Genomic DNA, 22,934 nt, shown 5'->3' on the forward strand with positions numbered 1-22,934 from the left:
CCAGGCTTGTCCTTTGCTACAAAAAGGATTGGTCCACCTTGCTGCACCAAATTTACTTTCTTTACTTGTTACCCGTTACAAATTATCTTATCACAAAACTATCTGTTACCTACAATTTCAGTGCTTGCAGAGACTACCTTACTGAAAACTGCTTGTCATTTCCTTCTGCTCCTCGTTGGGTTCGACACTATTACTTATCGAAAGGACTATGATAGATCCCCTATACTTGTGGGTCATCAAGACTCTTTTCTAGCACCGTTGCCGGGGAGTGAAGCGCCTTTGGTGAGTGGAACTTGGTAAGGAAACATTTATATAGTGTGCTGAAATTTTCTGTCACTTGTTACTATGGAAACTAATCCTTTGAGGGGCGGGGTATCTTCACCCCGACCAGTAGAGCAAAGAGTTGCTCCTCAACCTATTGAACCTACTGAAAATGTTTACTTTGAGATTCCTTCGGGTATGATAGAGAAACTGCTAGCTAATCCCTTTGCAGGAGATGGAACATTGCATCCCGATTTACACCTTATCATTGTGGATGAAGTTTGTGGATTATTTAAGCTTGCAGGTATACCCGATGATGTTGTCAAAAGGAAGGTCTTCCATTTATCTTTTAAGGGAGATGCATTGACATGGTATAGGCTATGTGATGATACGGGATCTTGGAACTATAAACGATTGAAATTGGAATTTCACCAGAAGTTCTATCCTATGCATCTTGTTCACCGAAATCGTAATTACATATATAATTTTCGGCCTTGGGGGAGGATTAAGTCAATGTTATATTCATGCCCCAATCATGAGCTCTCAAGAGAATGATTATTCAAAAAATTTATGCTCGGCTTTCTCTCAATGATCGCACCATGCTCGATAGTTCCTGTGTTGGTTCTTATATACTGAAGACTACTGAATTCAAGTGGTATTTATTGGAAAGAATTAAACGCAACTCTGAAGATTGGGGTTCCGACGATGGTAAGGAGTCAGGTATAACACCTAAGTTTGATTGTGTTAAATCTTTTATGGATACCGATGTTTTTCGTGGATTTAGCGCTAAATATGGACTTGACTCTGAGATAGTAGCTGCTTTTTGTGAATCTTTTGCTACCCATGTTGATCTCCCTAAGGAAAAGTGGTTTAAATATAATCCTCCAACTGAAGTAAAGGTAGTTGCACCTATTACAGTTGAAGAAAAGACTATCACTTATAATGATCCTATTGTTCCTACAACTTATGTTGAGAAACCACCTTTTCCTGTTAGGATAAAGGATCATGCTAAAACTTCAACTGTTGTTCGTAAGAGTAATACTAGAACTTATACACCCCCTGAGCAAATCAAATTTGAACCTAGTATTGCTATGGTTAAAGATCTCTTGGATGATAATATAGATGGGCATGTTATTTATTTCTGTGGTGAAACTGCTAATATTGCTAGACCCGATGCTAAGATACATAGACCCGTTGTAGGCATGCCTGTTATTTCTGTTAAAATAGGAGATCATTGTTATCATGGCTTATGTGATATGGGTGCTAGTGCTAGTGCAATACCCTTTTCGTTATATAAAGAAATTATGCATGATATTGTACCCGCTGAGTTAGAAGGTATTGATGTTACTATTAAGCTTGCCAAAAGGGATACCGTTAAGCCAGTTGGGATTGTTAGAGATGTTGAAGTCTTGTGTAGGAAAGTTAAATATCCTGCTGATTTTCTTGTTCTTGGTTCCCCACAAGATGACTTTTGTCCCACTATATTTGGTAGACCCTTAGTGAATACTGTTAATGCTAGGGTTGATTGGGAAAAGGATATTGTTACAATTTGCTTAGGGGATATGTCTCATGGGTTTAATTTTGCTAAGTTTTGTAGACAACCCCATGATAAAGAATCACCTAGTATGGACGAGATTATTGGTATTGCTTCTATTGTCGTGCCTCGTACTGACCTGTTAGAACAATATTTGCTAGACCATGAAAATGATATGTTTACGAATGAAAGAAGGGAAATATATGAAGTATTCCTTCAACAGGTTCCTATTCTGAAACACAACTTACCTGTTGAAATCCTAGAGGATCCCCCTCCACCCAAGGGTGATCCCGTGTTTGAGCTCAAACCTTTACCTGATAATCTTAAATATGCTTATCTTGATGAAAAGAAGATATATCTTGTTATTATTAGTGCTAACCTTTCAGAGCAAGAACAGGAAAGATTATTGAAAACTCTGAAGAAGCACCGTGCTGCTATTGGATATACTCTGGATGATCTTAAGGGCATTAGTCCCACTCTATGCCAACACAAAATAAAAGTGGAGAAAGATGCCAAACCAGATAGAGATCCCCAACGACGGTTAAATCCTAAGATGAAAGAAGTGGTAAGAAAGGAGATACTAAAGCTCCTTGAGGCAGGTATAATTTATCCCGTTGCTGATAGTGATTGGGTAAGCCCTGTCCATTGCGTTCCTAAGAAGGGAGGTATTACTGTTGTTCCTAATGATAAAGATGAATTGATCCCGTAAAGAATTATTACGGGTTATAGGATGGTAATTGATTTCCATAAATTAAATAAAGCTACTAAGAAAGATCATTACCCTTTACCTTTTATTGATCAAATGCTAGAAAGACTATCCAAACATACACATTTCTGCTTTCTAGATGGTTATGCTGGTTTCTCTCAAATACCTAAGTCAGGGCGGATCAATCAAAAACTACTTTTACTTGCCCTTTTAGAACTTTTGCTTATAGACGTATGCCTTTTGGTTTATGTAATGCACCTGCTACCTTTCAAAGATGCATGATGGCTATATTCTCTGACTTTTGTGAAAAGATTTGTCAGGTATTCATGGATGATTTCTCCGTTTATGGATCCTCTTTTGATGATTGCTTGAGCAACCTTAATCGAACTTTGCAGAGATGTGAAGACACTAGTCTCATCTTGAATTGGGAAAAGTGCCACTTTTATGGTTAATGAAGGCATTGTCTTGGGGCATAAGATTTCTGAGAGAGGTATTAAAGTTGATAGAGCTAAAGTTGATGTCATTGAAAAGATGCCATGTCCCAAGGACATAAAAGGTATAAGAAGTTTCCTTGGTCATGCCGGTTTTTATAGGAGGTTCATTAAGGACTTTTCTAAAATCTCTAGGCCTCTAACTAATTTATTACAAAAATATATTCCTTTTGTTTTTGATGATGATTGTGTAGAAGCATTTGAAATACTTAAGAATGCTTTGATCACTGCACCTATTGTTCAGCCACCTGATTGGAATTTACCCTTTGAAATTATGTGTGATGCTAGTGATTATGCTATTGGTGCTGTTCTAGGGCAAAGAGTTGATAAGAAATTGAATGTTATCCAGTATGCTATTAAAACTCTTGATACTGCCCAGAGAAATTATGCTACTACTGAAAAAGAATTCTTAGCAGTTGTATTTGCTTGTGATAAGTTCAGACCTTACATTGTTGATTCTAAAGTTACTATTCACACTGATCATGCTGCTATTAAATATCTTATGGAAAAGAAAGATGCTAAGCCTAGACTTATTAGATGGGTTCGCTTGCTCCAAGAATTTGACTTGCATATTATCGATAGAAAGGGAGTTGAGAACCCCGTTGTAGAGAACTTGTCTAGGTTAGAGAATTTTCTTGATGACCAACTACCTATTGATGATAGCTTTCCTGATGAACAATTAGCGGTCATTAATGCTTCTCGTACTGCTCCATGGTATGCTGATTATGCTAATTACATTGTTGCTAAATTTATACCACCTAGTTTCACATACCAGCAAAAGAAAAACTTCTTTTATGATTCAAGACATTACTTTTCGGATGACCCACACCTTTACAAAGAAGGAGTAGATGGTGTTATTAGACGTTGTGTACCTGAGCATGAACAGGAATAGATCCTACACAAGTGTCACTCCGAATCATATGGAGGACACCATGCTGGAGATAGAATTGCACATAAGGTATTGCAATCCGATTTTTATTGGCCTACTCTCTTCAAAGACGCTCGTAAGTTTCTCTTGTCTTGTGATGAATGTCAAAGAATTGGTAATATTAGTAGACGTCAAGAAATGCCTATGAATTATTCTCTTGTTATTGAACCATTTGATGTTTGGGGCTTTGATTATATGGGACCTTTTCCTGCCCCTAATGGTTACACACATATTTTAGTTGTTGTTGATTACGTTACTAAGTGGGTAGAAGCTATTCCAACTAGTAGTGCTGATCATAACACCTCTATTAAGATGCTTAAAGAAGTTATTTTCCCGATTTTTGGAGTCTCTAGATATCTTATGACTGATGGTGGTTCACATTTTATTCATGGTGCTTTCCGTAAGATGCTTGCTAAGTATGATGTTAATCACAGAATTGCATCTCCTTATCACCCACAGTCTAGTGGTCAAGTAGAGTTGAGCAATAGAGAGCTCAAATTAATTTTGCAAAAGACTGTTAATAGATCTAGAAATAATTGGTCCAAGAAACTTGATGATGCATTATGGGCCTATAGAACTGCATACAAAAATCCTATGGGTATGTCTCCGTATAAGATGGTTTATGGAAAAGCATGTCACTTACCTCTTGAACTTGAACATAAATCATACTGGGCTATTAAAGAGCTCAACTATGACTTCAAACTTGCCAGTGAGAAGAGGTTATTTGATATTAGCTCACTTGATGAATGGAGAACCCAAGCCTATGAGAATGCCAAACTGTTCAAAGAAAAAGTTAAAAGATGGCATGACAAGAGGATACAAAAGCGTGAGTTTAACGTAGGTTATTATGTGTTTCTATTCAACTCTCGTTTAAGATTTTTCGCAGGAAAACTTCTCTCTAAATGGGAAGGTCCTTACGTTATCGAGGAGGTCTATCGTTCCGGTGCCATAAAAATCAACAACTTCGAAGGCACAAGTCCGAGAGTGGTGAACGGTCAAAGAATCAAACATTATATCTCAGGTAATCCTATCAATGTCGAAACTAATATTATTGAAATGGTAACCCCGGGGGAATACATAAGGGACACTTTCTAGAACGTTTCAGACTCCGAAAAGGAATAGGTATGTGGTATGGTAAGTAAACCGACTCCAAAACAATTCTAATGGCAATTTTTCTCTGGTTTGGAATATTTAAGAATTTTGGAAAGCAAGAAGTAATCCGGGAAGGACACGAGGCCTCCACGAGGGTGGAGGGAGCGCCCACCCCTACTGGGCGCGCCCCCCTGTCTCGTGGGCACCTCGTGTGCCTCCCGGACTCTGTTTTCTTGCACGATACTTCTTTTGTCGGTAAAAATTCATTATATAATCTCCCGAAGGTTTTGACCACCATATCACGCAAAAATCCTCTGTTTTCGTTTCGAGCTGTTTTTCTGACTGGTCTAGAGCACCATGACGTCTCCAAGCGCCCCCAAGGACAAGTTTTTCGAGAAGGTTATCAATTTACCAACAATTTCGCGGAGGTGCTGCAACACCCTCAATCCATTGAGATGCGTGAGGGGGTGCTGCACATCCGCGATGTCGAGGGACCAAGGCGTACCGGAAGCGTGGAGGCAAAGCTCGAAGCCATGGAGCAACAAGTTTTCAAGTGCCAAGGGATGGTGGAGCGTGGACTCAACGCCAACCAGACGATGATTGCGGAGTTCACCAACAACCACAAGCTGGATGCCAAGATCATTTGGGAGACCATCTTTAAGCTTCAAGAGAAAATCGAGCACCTCCAAGCCTAGATCTATGACCTGCAAAACCAAAACTGTGAGTATGAATATAGATTCAAGAGGATGAGTTTGGCTGCAGATTTGAGGATCCCGGAGACTCGATCATCCTTCTATGATGGTGAGCCTATGCCTTGGAAGATGGACGACAAGCCTACATCATCAACAACTCCTACTTCACCACCTCCGAGGACATAATCACATGGGTATGGGCACTCCCCTTGGCAACTGCCAAGCTTGGGGGAGGTGCCCCGATATCGTATCACCATCACACTCCTATCTTTACCGTTTTACTTAGTTCGATCCTTTTTAGTAATATCTTGATCTAGTCGATTAAAGCTTTGGTATGAAGTAGTTTTGAGTTTTGCTTTGTGGTCTCTCTATGTAATCAAGTCCGTGAGCTATATAATAAAGATTAGCGTTGAGTCAAGGGCTTTGCTATCTTGCTATGATCTTGAGAAAATAGAAAGAATAAAAAAATATAAAAGAGTTCATATTGATCTTATGGATAGTAATGACTTCACATATAAAGAGTATGAGGCATAAAAGTTGGTGAGAGTTGACAAATGTAGTTTTGGTCATCGTTGCAATTAATAGGAAGTCATAAGGAAGGAGAGGTTTTCACATATAAATATACTATCTTGGACATCTTTTATGATTGTGAGCACTCATTGAGTATGGCATGCTAAAGAGTTGATGTTGGACAAGGAAGACAACGTAATGGGTTATGTTTTCTCACATCTCAGTTAAAGTATATTGTCATGTATCTTTAAAACATGTTGAGCTTGCCTTTCCCCCTCATGCTAGCCAAAAATTCCTTGCACCAAGTAGAGATACTACTTGTGCTTCCAAATATCCTTAGACCCGATTTTGCCATGAGAGTCCACCATACCTACCTATGGATTGAGTAAGATCCTTCAAGTAAGTTGTCATGTTGCAAGCAATAAAAATTGCTCTCTAAATATGTATGACTTATTAGTGCGAAGAAAATAAGCTTTATATTATCGTGTGATATGGAAGTAATAAAAGCGACAGACTGCATAATGAACGTTCATATCACAAGTGGCAATATAAAGTGACGTTCTTTTGCATTAAGATTTTGTGCATCCAACCCTGAAAATCACATGAAAACCTCTGCTTCCCTCTGCGAAGGGCCTATTTTTTACTTTATGTCTTTTACTTCAAGGTGATCTTCACCTTTCCCTTTTTCATTTTATCCTTTTGGCAAGCACCTCGTGTTGGAAAGATCTTGATATATATATCCAATTGGATGTAAGTTAGCATGAATTATTATTGTTGACATCACCCAAAGGTGAATACGTTGGGAGGCGAAACAATAAGCCCCTATCTTTCTTAGTGTCCGATTAAAACTCCATAACCATAAGTATTGCGTGAGTCTTAGCAATTGTAGAAGACTATATGATAGTTGAGTATGTGGACTTGCTGAAAAGCTCTATTCTTGACTCTTTCTGATGTTATGATAAATTGCAATTGCCTCAATGACTAAGATTATGGTTTGCTAGTTCCTAGTGAAGTTTATGATCCATACTTGACATTGTGAATAGATTGTTACTTGATCATGAGAAATCATATGACAAAATCCTTATATGTTGTTGTTATAAGAATGATCATGATGCCCTCATGTCCGTATTTTATTTTTATCGATACCTCTATCTCTAAACATGTGGACATATTTTTCGATTTCGGCTTCCGCTTGAGGACAAGCGAGGTCTAAGCTTGGGGGAGTTGATACGTCCATTTTGCATCATGCTTTTATATCGAATTTATTGCATTATGGGCTGATATTACACATTATGTCATGATACTTATGGATATTCTCTCTTATTTTACAAGGTTTATCATGAAGAGGGAGAATGCCGGCAGCTGGGATTCTGGCTGGAAAAGGAGCAAATATTGGAAACCTATTCTGCATAGCTCCAAAAATCCTGAAACTCCACGGAAGTCACTTTTGGAATTAATAAGAATTATTGTGCGAAGAAAATACTAGAGGGGTCCCACACCCTGGCCAGGAGGGTGGGGGGGCGCGCCCCCCCACTAGGCGTGCCCCCTGTCTCCTAGGCCCCCTGTTGGCCCTCTGGTGCCCATCTTCTACTATATGAAGGATTTTATCCTGTAAAAAATGATAAGCAAGCTTATGGGACGAAACTCCGCCGCCACGAGGCGGAACCTTGGCGGAACCAATCTAGGGCTCCGGCGGAGCTGTTCTGCCGGGGAAACTTCCCTCCGGGAGGTGGAAATCATCACCATCGTCATCACCAACGATCCTCTCATCGGGAGGGGGTCAATCTCCATCAACATCTTCACCAACACCATCTCCTCTCAAACCCTAGTTCATCTCTTGTATCCAAAACCACAAATTGGTGCCTGTGGGTTGCTAGTAGTGTTGATTACTCCTTGTAGTTGATGCTAATTGGTTTACTTGGTGGAAGATCATATGTTCAGATCCTTAATGCCTATTAATACTCCTCTGATTATGAACATGAATATGCTTTGTGAGTAGTTACGTTTGTTCCTGAGGACATGGGTGAAGTCTTGCTATTAGTAGTCATGTGAATTTGGTATTCATTCGATATTTTGATGAGATGTATGTTGTCTCTCCTCTAGTGGTGTTATGTGAATGTCGACTACATGTCACTTCACCATTATTTGGGCCTAGAGGAAGGCATTGGGAAGTAATAAGTAGATGATGGGTTTCTAGAGTGACAGAAGCTTAAACCATAGTTTATGCGTTGCTTCATAAGGGGCTGATTTGGATCCACTAGTTTCATGCTATGGTTAGGTTTACCTTAATACTTCTTTTGTAGTTGCGGATGCTTGCAATAGGGGTTAATCATAAGTGGGATGCTTTTCCAAGAAAGGGTAGTACCCAAGCACCGGTCCACCCACATATCAAATTATCAAAGTACCGAACGCGAATCATATGACCGTGATGAAAACTAGCTTGACGATAATTCCCATGTGTCCTCGGGAGCGTTTTTTGTTGTGGAATAGTCACGTCAGATGTCCTCGTGAAAGGACTTAGTTGTGGAGGCATCGCAACTAGGAAGCTTGAAGGGGTTAAATCGGGACAAGGGACACGAGAGATTTTATACTAGTTCGGCCCCTTACGGTGAAGGTAAGGCCTACGTCTAGTTCGGTTGGTATTGATGTTTTGATGACCAGGGAGCGAGATACGCTATGCCCGGCTCTCGATGATTTGTTTCTGGCCCTAAGCCACCAGCAGGTCGTCCCCTTATATACATGGGTTGACGCCTTGTGGCTTACAGAGTCCCGGCCGGCTTATAAACAGTGTCCAGCTCGGTGACTAGTTAAATCTACCTTATGTTACAAGTCATGCCATCATGGCGGTTTACTACGACGGGCCTTAAATCGCCTGTGGGCCTTAAGCCCTTTATTGAACCGCCATCTTCATACTTGGCCTTGGGCTTCCTCTGATGAGTCTTCTTTGTGTAACCCGGCCCCTCCTGGGCGGCTTACACAAATAGTCATATCCCCAACATTAGGCCCCAAATTGATTTGAACCTGTTCATGTCAATTCTAAAAATATACTTCTAAAAAATAAATCTTCAGTCTTCCGACTGTACAGAGGGCTTTCTTAACCCGCCGTGACATCATCTTCTGGATCCATCTTAACCCGGCATGACGTCATCCTCTCGTTAATTCATTTTTTATTCCGTCGTATCCTTCAATGGATCTCTGCCTTATTAATTGCTCTGAAAATCGAGGCGTCGGGGCCGCTGGATAGCAATTCTTATCTCCTCGTTTCCCGCGCCGTCTCAGTTATCCTCTCCCTAAAAATAGGCGTGACCTTAGGCCTTTCATTCTTCTCCTTCCAGTCGTCTTCTTCCTCTCTTCTCTGCCACTCGAGCTCCGCCGCCGCCGCTGTCGACCCCCTCGTCTGCATCGACTCAGGCCGCTGCATCGACCTGACTTGACCAGAAAACGTCGGTGAATCTCCGCAGCTCGTCTTCATCCATGAGTCCCTTTCCTCCCCTTTCTCAGATCTGCATTGGAACTCCGCTGAGTTCGTCGGCATTCATCACTGCCTGACACAAACCCTTGCTAGTTCTCACCTTCCACGCCCTGTTTAGGTCGTAAAACTGTACAGAACTGCCGCGGTAGTTATTTGTATTGATCTTGCATAAAAATAGATCTTCGTTTCCTTGCTTAGAAACCCTCTTCAACTGTATGAACTTCTCTGTTCTGTTTCTAGGTCTAGAAATTTTTTCCTTTCAGAGCAATAATTTGATCCATGATAATAGCTGTCGTCTGTGAGACTTGTTTCTATCACCCGGAAAGTCTCGTTTGTAAAACTTGCTTCTATCAGTGTTGTCTATGCGTCCGGTTTAAATAAGTGATATTGAACTGTGAGCCTTGCCTTCCTCTCATGATCTTAAAAAATTTGAATTGCTCTTGATACTGATAGCGGCTTAAACTTTACTGCACAATCACCCTTATATCATTAGGCCCCTTGCTTAAGCCGCCACTGTGAACAAATTAAATATCTCTCTGGATTAAAGTTGAACCGGAGCTTTCTTATTTTGTCTTAGGCCAATTATTGTCATGGCTCCTAAGGCGGCCAAGGCCCGTGTGACTTGCAACTTGGTTCCATACACAGTGACCAAAAGCAAACTTGCCGAATTCGTGAAGTCTGGCCATCTGCCAAAGAAGGAGGCCATGTCTTATCGTGCCCCTCACCCATCTGAGGAGATACCTCAACCCAAAGATGGGGAGGTAGTAGTTTTCACAGATCATATGAACCGGGGATTTGCCCCTCCCGGCTCAAAATTCGTCAGGGAAGTTTTGGATTTCTTTGACCTGAAGCCTTAAGACATTGGACCCAATTCCGTGTCAAATCTGTGTAATTTCTAAGTCTTCTGCGAGGTATACCTAGGAGAGGAACCAAGTCTGCTGTTGTTCAGAGAACTTTTTTACTTGAACCGGCAGAATGAACGTGCCAATGGGCGTAGTCTTGAGCTTGGCGGCATCTCAATCCAGCGGTGGAGAGATTGCCTTTTTCCTTACGCTGAGCTGCCGAGTCACCCAAAAGACTGGAACCAGACGTGGTTCTACTGTCAAGACATCTCTCCGGCTAATGAGAAGCCTCTGCCCGGCTTTCGTGCCCTGCGTCTTGAGTCCAACCATCATCTGGCGGACAAGTTAACTGTTGTTGAGCGCCTGCCTCTTAATCCCACCATCCGGAAGATCAAAGCCCTTTTAGGCAACGGGTTAAGTGGCATCGATTTGGTCCGGGTCTGGGTCACCTGGCGGATACTACCATTAAGCCGCCGCTCCGGCTTAATGTGTACATACACAGGCGAAAAGGAAGACCCAATGCGTCATAGCCCTCAGGACTTACCAAATGATGTGGTAGATGCTACAGTCCAGTCACTATTGAAGGAGGGCACTGTAACCAGTAATACCTTCAGTTTACTTCCCTTCTACAAGAAGAACCCGGCTCCTGCGGTAAGTTACTAATCTTCACAAATACTCTTTAATATATTACCTTCTGGTACTTATGATTCTTTATCTTTTTCCACATGCCGATGATAATTTCTGGAAGGTCAAGTATGACCATGAGGCTGCCAAACAGGCCAGGGCGGCCAAGAAGACTGAAAGGAAAGCCGCCAGGACAGGCACCTCTAAGAAGAAGAAACCCAGCACCTCCGATATGTTGAAACTGGATGACTCTTCTTCGGATGAGGAAGAGGTAATCTTTTTTTGATTTTCTTTAACTTCTTTGTCATTACCTTACTGATATTTGATCCTTTCAGGAGGATACTGGGAACAGTCAAACAGTTGGCGAAGAGGTAACTATAATTTCCTCTGACTCAGAGCCTTTGCCAACACAAAAAATCCGCAGGGTGACCCGAAAAGTAAGGTTTTCACACCCTCTAGCTTACCAAGATCCTCAATTTCTTTTGAAGCAACAACAGCTTGAAAATCGGCGGCAGACTCGGGCCAACCAGGACGCAGAGCTCTCCTCCGGCTTACCCGACGTAACCAGGAAGCGTCGGACCGAGGTTATCTCTGATTTACGTTTTGTTTTACCCTTGATGGGTTTGATTCGCCAACCTCTCAAGTCATCTGACTCCAACTATCAGGATACCTCCCCTTCTTCTGATGAGTCGATGCAATCAAACATGCCGGCTTTCAAAACGGCTCCCTGGTAATACAACCTTTCTTACTTTAAGTTTTTCCATACTTATACTTTGATGCTTACCCTTCCACTTTGATTGACAACTTGCAAGTAAAGCCCAGCAAAGAGGGCAAAGAAAAATAAGCCATCCCAAGACCCGGTGGTTACTGAACTGGTGCTTGACTCATCCGTTCCTGACAGCTCCACTCATCAACCACCACCTGAACCGGCTTTTGATATTCCGGTGCCAACTTCTGACCCGCCTGCAGAAGACGTTATTCACAACTCGGATGACCCAGAAACTCCTAGCCCGGCCAAGACGACTGACCCGGAGGTTGAAATTGTGAAGAGCCAATATGTTGAACCGGGCCGGCCTACTGCTCTTGCCCAATGCACTGCCAAGGAGGAGTTTGCCCAGCGTCGGAAAGCCAAACAAGACATCACGGATTATTCTCACCTAAGTATTGGTGATATAGTCTCGGGCTATCTGAACCAAGTGCAGAGTAGTCGTGACCTGGAAATTGACATGGTGAAGCAAATACAGCATAAATCTGAGGTATATTTTAAGCTTTTACTTTGAACCTTACTTCCTGTACCAGCCCCCAAGTCTATTGCTTATGAATGAATATGATGTAGACTTAATAATCTACTTACTATTAATTTTGTCCGGTTTAAATTGAATATATTTAACTCGGTGATAGCATGAGACTTTGAATTTGGGTTACACATTAGCCCCCAAGTGTCAAGTGCCTTTACTTGTAAAGTGCTTGAGACTTAATATATATAACTCGGTAAAATAGTTTAAAAAATTCATTAAGCATACATTAGCCCCTAAGGGCCAAGTATCTTTACTTGTAAAGTGTTTGGGACTTGAATGTGATCTTACCATGATTCTTACCATAACCTGATGTCAATACAGGCCACCATAAGTCAATTTGAGGCAGAGATTGCTGATCTGAAGAGCCAGTTGAAAACCCAAGAGCTCGAAGCTCAGAAAACCAACTCCAAGTTTGAATTCAGTGTCTCTGAACAAGAGAAGATGAAGAAAAAATTTGAATCGGAGAAGAAAACTTGGGTTGATGAGAGGGCTTCACTGGTGACTCGGGCTGAAACAACAGAGGCATCTCTTGCCGAGGCAACAAATGAGCTGTCCGACTTAAAACGGCAGATATCCCAAATGGTCTCAGCCATCTTCGGTAAGTCGCTCGTAAATATTGTAATCTTTCAAGAGTTATCGTAATAGTTACCTCCGGCTTACTGTTATACCTGTGAACATACAGGCCCCAGGAGTACCAATCTGAAGGAAAATATGCTGATCAAGCTTAAGGCGGTGTATACCTTAGTAGAGCAGCTGTACTCCGGGTCACAGCGTGCGTTGGCCGTTGTGGCCTTATCAAATACCACTCCTCGGCTCCTACAAGATGTGTTGAGGCATCTTTCGGTGCTACCTCAACGAATTCAGGACTTAAGGCGGGCATCTGCGAGAGCCGGAGCCGTGGCTGCATTGAGTCGGGCAAGAGCATGGGTGCCGGAACTTGACCTTGCTGATCTCTCTCTCGGATATCCAAGCCTTAAGGAGGACGGCACTGCTTTTGACGAACAAGACTTCACTGCCTGTGTTAAAGTCGTACGTCCCCTGGCGACTCTCATTGGGAATGATACTGATCTCACTAAGTATTCGCCGGGTTACGATAGCGAGAACCGGAGAATCCCAAACGCCCCATATGACCAAGTCAGCCTGATCCCTCCAACGCGTAAGCATACCTTTGCCCCTGAAGTGGACCCGGCCAGCTTAATAGATAATGAGGCTGAATTTGAAGCTTTGAGCGGCATTGACTGGGCCTCGTCCACCTTCCAGGACAAAACAACCGAAGGAGAGGCGGGGAAGGATAACCCGGAGTCATCAAGCCAGCCGGAGGAATGAGCCGCCAGCCGGGTTATAACTTTTGCAAAAAACAATGCTTCACTTGTTTAGACTCGGGGAGTCTTGTAATAGGATAGAGAAAACTCCTTAATGCTTGTCATGCTTTATGGTACTGATTGCTTCTGTTTAAGCCGCCATCACTAAATTCCTCTGGCTTATGTTAATCATGTGTTTCCTTGATATTTTAACTTGCTCTGCTTTATCCTGCACATAAAAACAGGCAAGGTTTCCTGGGCGGTTCACTGCGCCAGAGGATTATAGAATATTGATAACCCGGACATGATCAAAAACCACATGTATAAGCCGGTTCATGGTTAGTAAAAATATAATCATAACAGCATACCTGCGTTCCTTTTAATAGCTTCTCCGGCTCATATAAGTTTTTACCTGGCACTTTTTAGAACCTGAGGTAGCCAATATAAAACCGGAAGGATCAAGAACCATCTCCTCAAGAAGGTTTCAATGATAGTTAAAGTAATCATACTTATAAGCAATGTTCACGGGCTCCTGATTCGAATACGATCAGAGAACTATTCCAAAGGGGTTAAACTAAGATTCGGATACGATCATATAGCCCCCAGTGGCTTTGGCGATGCCGATCAAGTGGGTATCGACAGCTATGTTCTCTTTGGTTCGAATACGACCTATGTTTGAACAGGAAGCCCCCAAGTGAACAAAAGAGTTGTTTAATGACGCTGATTCGAATACGATCCATGTCAGACCCAAAGGGGTTAAGCTATGATTAAAATATGATCAAGAAGGCCCCAAGTGGGTTTGGCAGTATGCCGATCAAGTGGGTATCGACAGCTATGTTCTCTTTAGTTCGAATACGACCTATGTTTTAACAGGAAGCCCCCAAGTGACCATGGCTAGATTCAGATATGATCATAAGCCGGACCAAAGGGAAAGCCAGATTCAGATATGATCCGTCCCCTATTGGCAGTGTCCATCACCTGATAAAGAAGACAAAACATTCTTTATGGGAAAAAAGGACAAAGGTCCTGCTTTATTGCTTTATATAATATGTACATCGTAAAAGGTATCTTAAGAACTGGTAACTTAAGTATAGTAAGGCCAGAGATGAGCTATATTCCACGGCCGGCGGGTCTCCTCCTCCGATTTAAGTGAGTCCTTGTGCTCTCGAATATCGATGAGATAATATGACCCGTTGTGTAGATTCTTGCTGACCACAAAGGGCCCTTCCCAAGGCGGGGATAGCTTGTGCATGTTAGACTGATCCTGGATGAGCCGGAGCACCAAGTCGCCTTCCTGAAAGGTTCTGCTCCTAACCCGGCGGCTGTGATAGCGGTGCAGGTCTTGCTGGTAAATCGCCGAGCGGGCTATTGCCAAGTCTCGCTCCTCGTCCAACAAGTCAAGTGCATCCTGACGAGCCTTTTCATTGTCCGCCTCAACGTAAGCCGCCACACGGGGTGAGTCATGCTGGATGTCACTTGGCAGGACCGCCTCTACTCCATAAACCATGAAGAAAGGTGTGTATCCCGTAGATCTGTTAGGCGTTGTGTTGATGCTCCATAACACGGAGGGTAACTCCTCCACCCAACAACCCGGAGTCCGCTGTAAGGGGACTAAGAGCCGGGGTTTGATACCTTTCAGGATCTCTTGATTAGCTCTCTCTGCTTGACCATTGGATTGAGGATGAGCAATGGCAGAAACATCAAGCCGGATATGTTCTCTTTGACAGAACTCTTCCATGGCACCCTTAGAGAGATTAGTGCCATTATCAGTTATGATGCTATGTGGAAAACCAAAACGAAAGATCACCTTTTTCATGAACTGAACTGCCGTGGCTGCATCACACTTACTGACCGGCTCTGCCTCAATCCACTTGGTAAACTTGTCCACTACCACCAGTAGATGTGTCTTTTTGTCTTTAGACCTTTTGAAAGGTCCAACCATGTCAAGCCCCCAGACTGCAAACGGCCAAGTGATTGAGATCATCCTCAATTCTTGAGCCGGCACATGAGCTCGTCGTGAGAACTTTTGACAACCATCACATTTACTGACCAGATCCTCCGCATCAGCATGAGCCGTCAGCCAATAGAAACCATGACGAAACACCTTGGCTACGAGAGATTTTGACCCGGCATGATGGCCACAATCTCCTTCATGTATCTCACGAAGTATTTCTTGGCCTTCTGTAGGTGACACACAGCGTTGAAACGCCCCCGTGACACTTAGGTGATGTAACTCGCCATTAACAATCGTCATGGATTTGGAGCGCCTGATAATTTGTCTTGCCAAGGTCTCATCCTCCGGCAACTCACCCCGGGTCATATAAGCCAAGTAGGGCACTGTCCAATCCGGGATAACATGAAGAGCCGCCACCAGCTGTGCCTCCGGGTCTGGCACTGCTAGCTCCTCCTCGGTAGGCACCTTGACAGAAGGGTTATGTAACACATCGAGAAAGGTATTGGGCGGCACCGGTTTACGTTGGGATCCCAACCGGCTTAAAGCATCAGCCGCCTCATTCTTCCTTCGATCGATGTGCTCCACTTGATAACCCGTGAAGTGACCAGCCACAGCATCTACCTCACGACGATAAGCCGCCATAAGGGGGTCCTTGGAATACCACTTGCCTGACGCTTGTTGAGCCACAAGATCTGAGTCGCCCAAGCATCGTACCCGGCTTAAGTTCATCTCCTTAGCTATCCGGAGACCATGGAGTAAGGCCTCATATTCAGCTGCATTGTTAGTACATGGAAACATAAGCCGGAGTACATAACAAAATTTGTCACCTCGAGGGGAAGTTAACACCACTCCAGCCCCCGAGCCTTCTAGCTGCCTGGACCCATCAAAGTGAATCGTCCAATATGTGTTATCCGGCTTCTCCTCAGGGGCCTGTAACTCTGTCCAATCATTGATAAAGTCCACCAAGGCCTGAGACTTAATAGCAGTACGTGGCATGTACTTCAAATCGTGAGGCCCAAGCTCAATGGCCCACTTGGCGACTCGTCCTGTGGCCTCCCTGTTCTGAATGATGTCTCCCAAAGGGGCAGAACTTACCACAGTTATAGGGTGGCTTTGAAAGTACTGCTTCAACTTCCGGTTGGCCATGAACACCCCGTAAACAAGCTTCTGCCAATGCGGGTACCTTTGCTTGGATTCAATGAGCACCTCACTGATGTAGTAAACCGGCCGTTGAACCGGATGCTCCTTACCGGCTTCCTTACGCTCCACCACGATGGCAACGCTGACGGCTCGTGAATTGGCAGCCACATATAACAGCAAAGGCTCTTTGTCAATCGGAGCCGCGAGAACCGGCGGCTCAGACAATTGTCTCTTTAAGTCTTCAAAAGCAGCATCAGCGGCCTCACTCCAGACAAAAGTGTCAGTTTTCTTCATCATCTGATACAATGGGAGGGCCTTCTCACCGAGCCGACTTATGAACCGACTTAAGGCGGCAACACGACCCGCCAGTCGCTGAACATCATTGATGCACGCCGGTTTAGCCAGGGAGGTAATCGCCTTAATCTTCTCCGGGTTAGCTTCGATGCCTCTGTTGGACACCAGAAAGCCCAAGAGCTTGCCCGCAGGAACGCCAAACACACACTTGGCCGGGTTAAGCATCATCTTGTAAACCCGGAGATTATCAAAGGTCTCCTTTAAGTCAGATATCAAGGTCTCCTTTTCTCTGGACTTCACCACAATGTCATCCACATAAGCATGAACATTACGCCCAATTTGATCGTGCAAACAGTTCTGCACACACCGCTGATAAGTCGCCTGGGCACTCTTGAGCCCAAACGGCATAGATACATAGCAGAAGGCTCCAAACGGAGTGATGAAAGCCGTCTTCTCCTGGTCCTTAACTGCCATCTTAATCTGATGATAACCGGAGTAAGCATCCAAAAAACTCAAACGCTCACAACCCGCCGTAGCATCAATGATTTGATCAATACGGGGAAGAGCAAAGGGATCAGCCGGACAAGCCTTGTTTAAGTCCGTGTAGTCCACACACATCCGCCAGGTGCCGTTCTTTTTGAGGACAAGCACCGGGTTAGCCAACCACTCCGGGTGAAAAACTTCAATGATAAACCCGGCCGCTAAGAGCCGGGCGACTTCTTCCCCAATAGCTTTCCGTCGCTCTTCGTTAAAACGCCGAAGAAACTGCCTGACCGGCTTATACTTTGGATCAATGTTGAGAGTGTGCTCAGCGAGTTCCCTCGGTACACCCGGCATGTCAGAAGGTTTCCATGCAAAGATGTCCCGGTTCTCACGGATGAACTCGATGAGCGCGCTTTCCTATTTGGGATCCAAGTTGCTGCTGATGCTGAACTGTTTAGAAGAATCACCCGGGGTAAAATCAACAAGCTTTGTCTCAGCTGCCGACTTAAACTTCAACGCCGGGTCGTGCTCTGTAGTTGGCTTCTTCAGGGATGTCATATCCGCCGGGTCAACATTATCTTGATAAAATTTGAGCTCTTCTGCTGCGCAGGCCGACTCAGCATAAGCCGCATCACCTTCTTCACACTCCAGTGCTACCTTACGACTGCCATGTACAGTGATGGTGCCCTTGTGACCCGGCATCTTGAGCTGCAAATAAACATAACATGGCCGGGCCATAAACTTAGCATAAGCCGGCCGCCCAAACAGAGCGTGGTATGGGCTCCTGATTTTGACCACCTCAAACGTCAACTTCTCAGCTCTGGAGTCATATTCGTCTCCAAAGGCCACCTCCAGCTCAATCCTGCCAACTGGGTAAGCCGACTTACCAGGGACAACTCCATGGAAAACAGTGTTGGATGTTCTCAGATTTTTATCAGTTAATCCCATGCATCGAAAGGTCTCATAGTAGAGGATATTGATGCTACTACCCCCGTCCATGAGCACCTTAGTGAACTTATACCCACCAACCTGAGTTGCCACTACCAAAGCCAACTGACCCGGGTTATCGACCCGCGGAGGATGATCCTCCCTGCTCCATATGATGGGCTGCTCTGACCACCTCAAATAACGAGGGATTGCCGGCTCAACAGAATTAACGGCCCTCTTATGAACCTTCTGGTCACGTTTGCATAAGCTAGTGGTAAATACGTGATACTGCCCACTATTCAATTGCTTCGGGTTGCTCTGATAACCAGACTGCTGTTGCTGCTGCTCTCCTTGACCAGACTGCTATTGGTTGTAGCCCCCTCCTTGACATCCCTGAAAGCCGGATCCTGAGCCGCCACCTGGGCCATGGAAACCGCCAGCTCCTGAACCACCACCAGACCCATTATGGCCATCATAGGTGTTGGAATTCTTAAACGCCGCTCCCTGGTGCCGTGTCTCGGGCAGGGCTCATTGAGTAGCTGTTCCAGAGATGGGCCTGGCCCGCCGGATCGAGGAGGTTTACCCTTACGTCTCGGATTGTTACACTGCGAGTTGGCATTGGCTACGAACTCCGGGTTACCGTCCGCCTTACGCTTATTGCCGTTTTGATTCCCCGAGTTATGCTGTTCACCCTTTCCATTGCCGTTCCTTCTCCCCTTTCCTGTCTTCTCATCGTCAGACGCGGGATCCTTGGTACTATCAGAATCGGCATATTTGACTAAAGCCGCCATCAGCGTGCCCATATCCTTGCAGTCACGTTTAAGGCGCCCCAGCTTTTGCCTCAGCGGCTCAAAGCTACAATTCTTCTCCAACATAAGGGCTACAGAGCCGGCATCCATATTGTCAGATGAATGAATTATCTCCTTGACCCGGCGCACCCAATGGGTGGTGGATTCGCCTTCCCCCTGCTTACAGTTGGTTAAGTCCACAATTGACATAGATTGCTTGCAGGTGTCTTTGAAGTTCTGAATGAACCGGGCCTTTAACTCTTCCCATGAGCTAATGGAATTGGGTGGCAAACCCTTCAGCCAAGACCAGGCTGTTCCATCTAACATCATGGTGAAATATTTAGCCATCGCCGCGTCACTGACATCTAGCAGCTCCATGGCCATCTCATAACTCTCGATCCACGCCCCGGGCTGTAAGTCGGCCATGTAATTTGGTATTTTTCGAGGTCCCTTGAAGTCCTTGGGCAAACGCACATTGCGCAGAGCCGGTACCAGGAAAGGAACACCACTGGTTCTAGTGGCTACCCCCGCGTCAACAGACGTCGTCGGATACTCCGGGTGGTCCTGATAAGCCGCTGCCTGAGCCGCTCGTTCGTTCTCCTGACGTATTCGATCTTGCACCGGGTGATAGCCACCGGGCTGGTTATGGTGTTGAGCGTTGCTTGACAAAGCTTCAGACTCCATGTGCCTGCTGTAACTCGGGCTCCGGTTCTGGCGGGGCGGTGCTAACCAAGGTGGGGGAGTTGAATGGATTCTGTCCCGGCTATAAGAATAGGTCTCCTGCTGAGCCAAGGCTGTCTGAAGAAGTTCTCTCACTCTCCGAGTCTCCACTGCTGCCGGGTCATCACCGTCCATAGGAAGAGCCGCCAAACGTGTGGAAGCTGCAATTAAGTTCTCCATAGGGTTGGAGAAGTGACCCGGAGGGACTGGCACATAACGCGGCGGTGGCATGCTCACATGAGGCGACACCGTCACCCGGGGCTGAGTCGGCCCTCCTGTTCCGGCTGTCATAAGCTGATTGGTCTCTAGCGGGTTACTTGGGCCGGCTCCAGGTGTCGCAAAAAGAACCCGAGGATCGTAATTTGGAGGCACACGGGATTGAGTTTTCTGATGTCTCCTCCTCATTACCTCATTAGACGCGTTTAGGCTCATCGTGAGCTGATAAGCTTCTGACTGCAAGCGCTGCGCCCGGGCGTCGAGCCGCCCGCTCTGTAGCTAGCCTAGTATCCTCAGCTGCCAAGGCCTCCTTGGCCTGAGCTATCTCCTCACGTACCTGTGCTACCGCTGCGTCATGCTCATCTTTATCTGCAGGAATAACTGTGGCGGTTAACAGGGCCGTGAGCTTGTCCATGAGGTCTATTAGCACCTGAGCCAGCGGGCGCACGGGGCCGCCTGCCCCGGCTGCTCCTAAACCGAACGTTACCGCTGCAGCAGCCATAGAATTTGAGCCAGGCTGAGTCCCAGCCCTGAAGATTCCGGCCCATCTTGGCGGCTCAAAGGGGTCCGGAATACTGATGCCGTCGGAACAGCCCCCGAGTACGCCGTCTTGCACTTGGTACAACGAATCTATTGAACCGGCGGACGAGTCTCTGTCCGAGAGGACGGCCATCTCACCCCTATCTTCAGATCCTTCAGAAGATTCTTCTCCGTGGACGCAGCCCACGAAGGCACGCCTCATGACCGGCTGAGTCCGGGTCTTCCTCGCACGCTGAGCCGTCTCGACGAGGTCGGTGCTGTTGTTCGGCTCAGGGCCCGGCTCACCGATCCGGCCGACGAAGACGTGGATTCCGCCGAAGGGGATCGGGTATCCGTACTTAATTGAGCCAACATCGGGACCCCAGCCTTCATCGTCGATGTAGATCTTGCCGCGGCGACTCTTGGTCATCGGGCCCACTATGTATCCCTTGAGCCCTTCAAAGTTGCCCTTCAAGAACTCAAATCCACCGTGCGTTGGCCCCACGGTGGGCACCAACTGTCGTGGAATAGTCACATCAGATGTCCTCGTGAAAAGACTTAGTTGTGGAGCCATCGCAACTAGGAAGCTTGAAGGGGTTAAATCGGGACAAGGGACACGAGAGAGTTTATACTAGTTTGGCCCCTTACGGTGAAGGTAAGGCCTACGTCTAGTTGGGTTGGTATTGATGTTTCGATGACCAGGGAGCGAGATACGCTATGCCCGGCTCTCGATGATTTGTTTCTTGCCCTAAGCCGCCAGCAGGTCGTCCCCTTATATACACGGGTTGACGCCCTGTGGCTTATAGAGTCCCGGCCGGCTTATAAACAGTGTCCGGCTCGGTGACTAGTTAAATCTACCTTATGTTACAAGTCATGCCATCATGGCGGTTTACTACAACGGGCCTTAAACCGCCTGTGGGCCTTAAGCCCTTTATTGAACCGCCATCTTCATACTTGGCCTTGGGATTCCTCTGATGAGTCCTCTTTGTGTAACCCGGCCCCTCCTGGGCGGCTTACACAAATAGTCATATCCCCAACACTTTTCTCATTATAAGAAATTGTCCAGGCTTGTCCTTTGCTACAAAAAGGATTGGGCCACCTTGCTGCACCTTATTTACTTTCATTGCTTGTTACCCGTTACAAATTATCTTATCACAAAACTATCCGTTACCTACAATTTCAGTGCTTGCAGAGAATACCTTACTGAAAGCCGCTTGTCATTTCCTTCTGCTCCTCGTTGGGTACGACACTCTTACTTATCGAAAGGACTATGATAGATCCCCTATACTTGTGGTTCATCAAGACTCTTTTCTGGCGCCGTTGCCGGGGAGTGAAGCGCCTTTGGTGACTGGAACTTGGTAAGGAAACATTTATATAGTGTGCTGAAATTTTCTGTCACTTGTTACTATGGAAACTAATCCTTTGAGGGGCTTGTTCGGGGTATCTTCACCCCGACTAGTAAAGCAAAGAGTTGCTCCTTAACCTACTGAACCTACTGAAAATGTTCACTTTGAGATTCCTTCGGGTATGATAGAGAAACTGCTAGCTAATCCCTTTGCAGGAGATGGAACATTGCATCCCGATTTACACCTTATCATTGTGGATGAAGTTTGTGGATTATTTAAGCTTGCATGTATACCCGATGATGTTGTCAAAAGGAAGGTCTTCCCTTTATCTTTGAAGGGAGATGCAGTGACATGGTATAGGCTATATGATGATACAGGATCTTGGAACTATAAACGATTGAAATTGGAATTTCACCAGAAGTTCTATCCTATGCATCTTGTTCATCGTGATCGTAATTACATATATAATTTCTGGCCTCGTGAAGAAGAAAGCGTCGCTCAAGCTTGGGGGAGGCTTAAGTCAATGTTATATTCATGCCCCAATCATGAGCTCTCAAGAGAAATGATTATTCAAAAAATTTATGCTCGGCTTTCTCTCAATGATCGCACCATGCTCGATATTTCCTGTGTTGGTTCTTATATGCTGAAGACTATTGAATTCAAGTGGGATTTATTGGAAAGAATTAAACGCAACTCTGAAGATTGGGGTTCCGACGATGGTAAGGAGTCAGGTATAACACCTAAGTTTGATTGTGTTAAATCTTTTATCGATACCGATGTTTTCGTGGATTTAGCA

This window comes from Triticum aestivum, chromosome 5B (assembly GCF_018294505.1).
Source record: "Triticum aestivum cultivar Chinese Spring chromosome 5B, IWGSC CS RefSeq v2.1, whole genome shotgun sequence".
NCBI lineage: Eukaryota > Viridiplantae > Streptophyta > Magnoliopsida > Poales > Poaceae > Triticum > Triticum aestivum.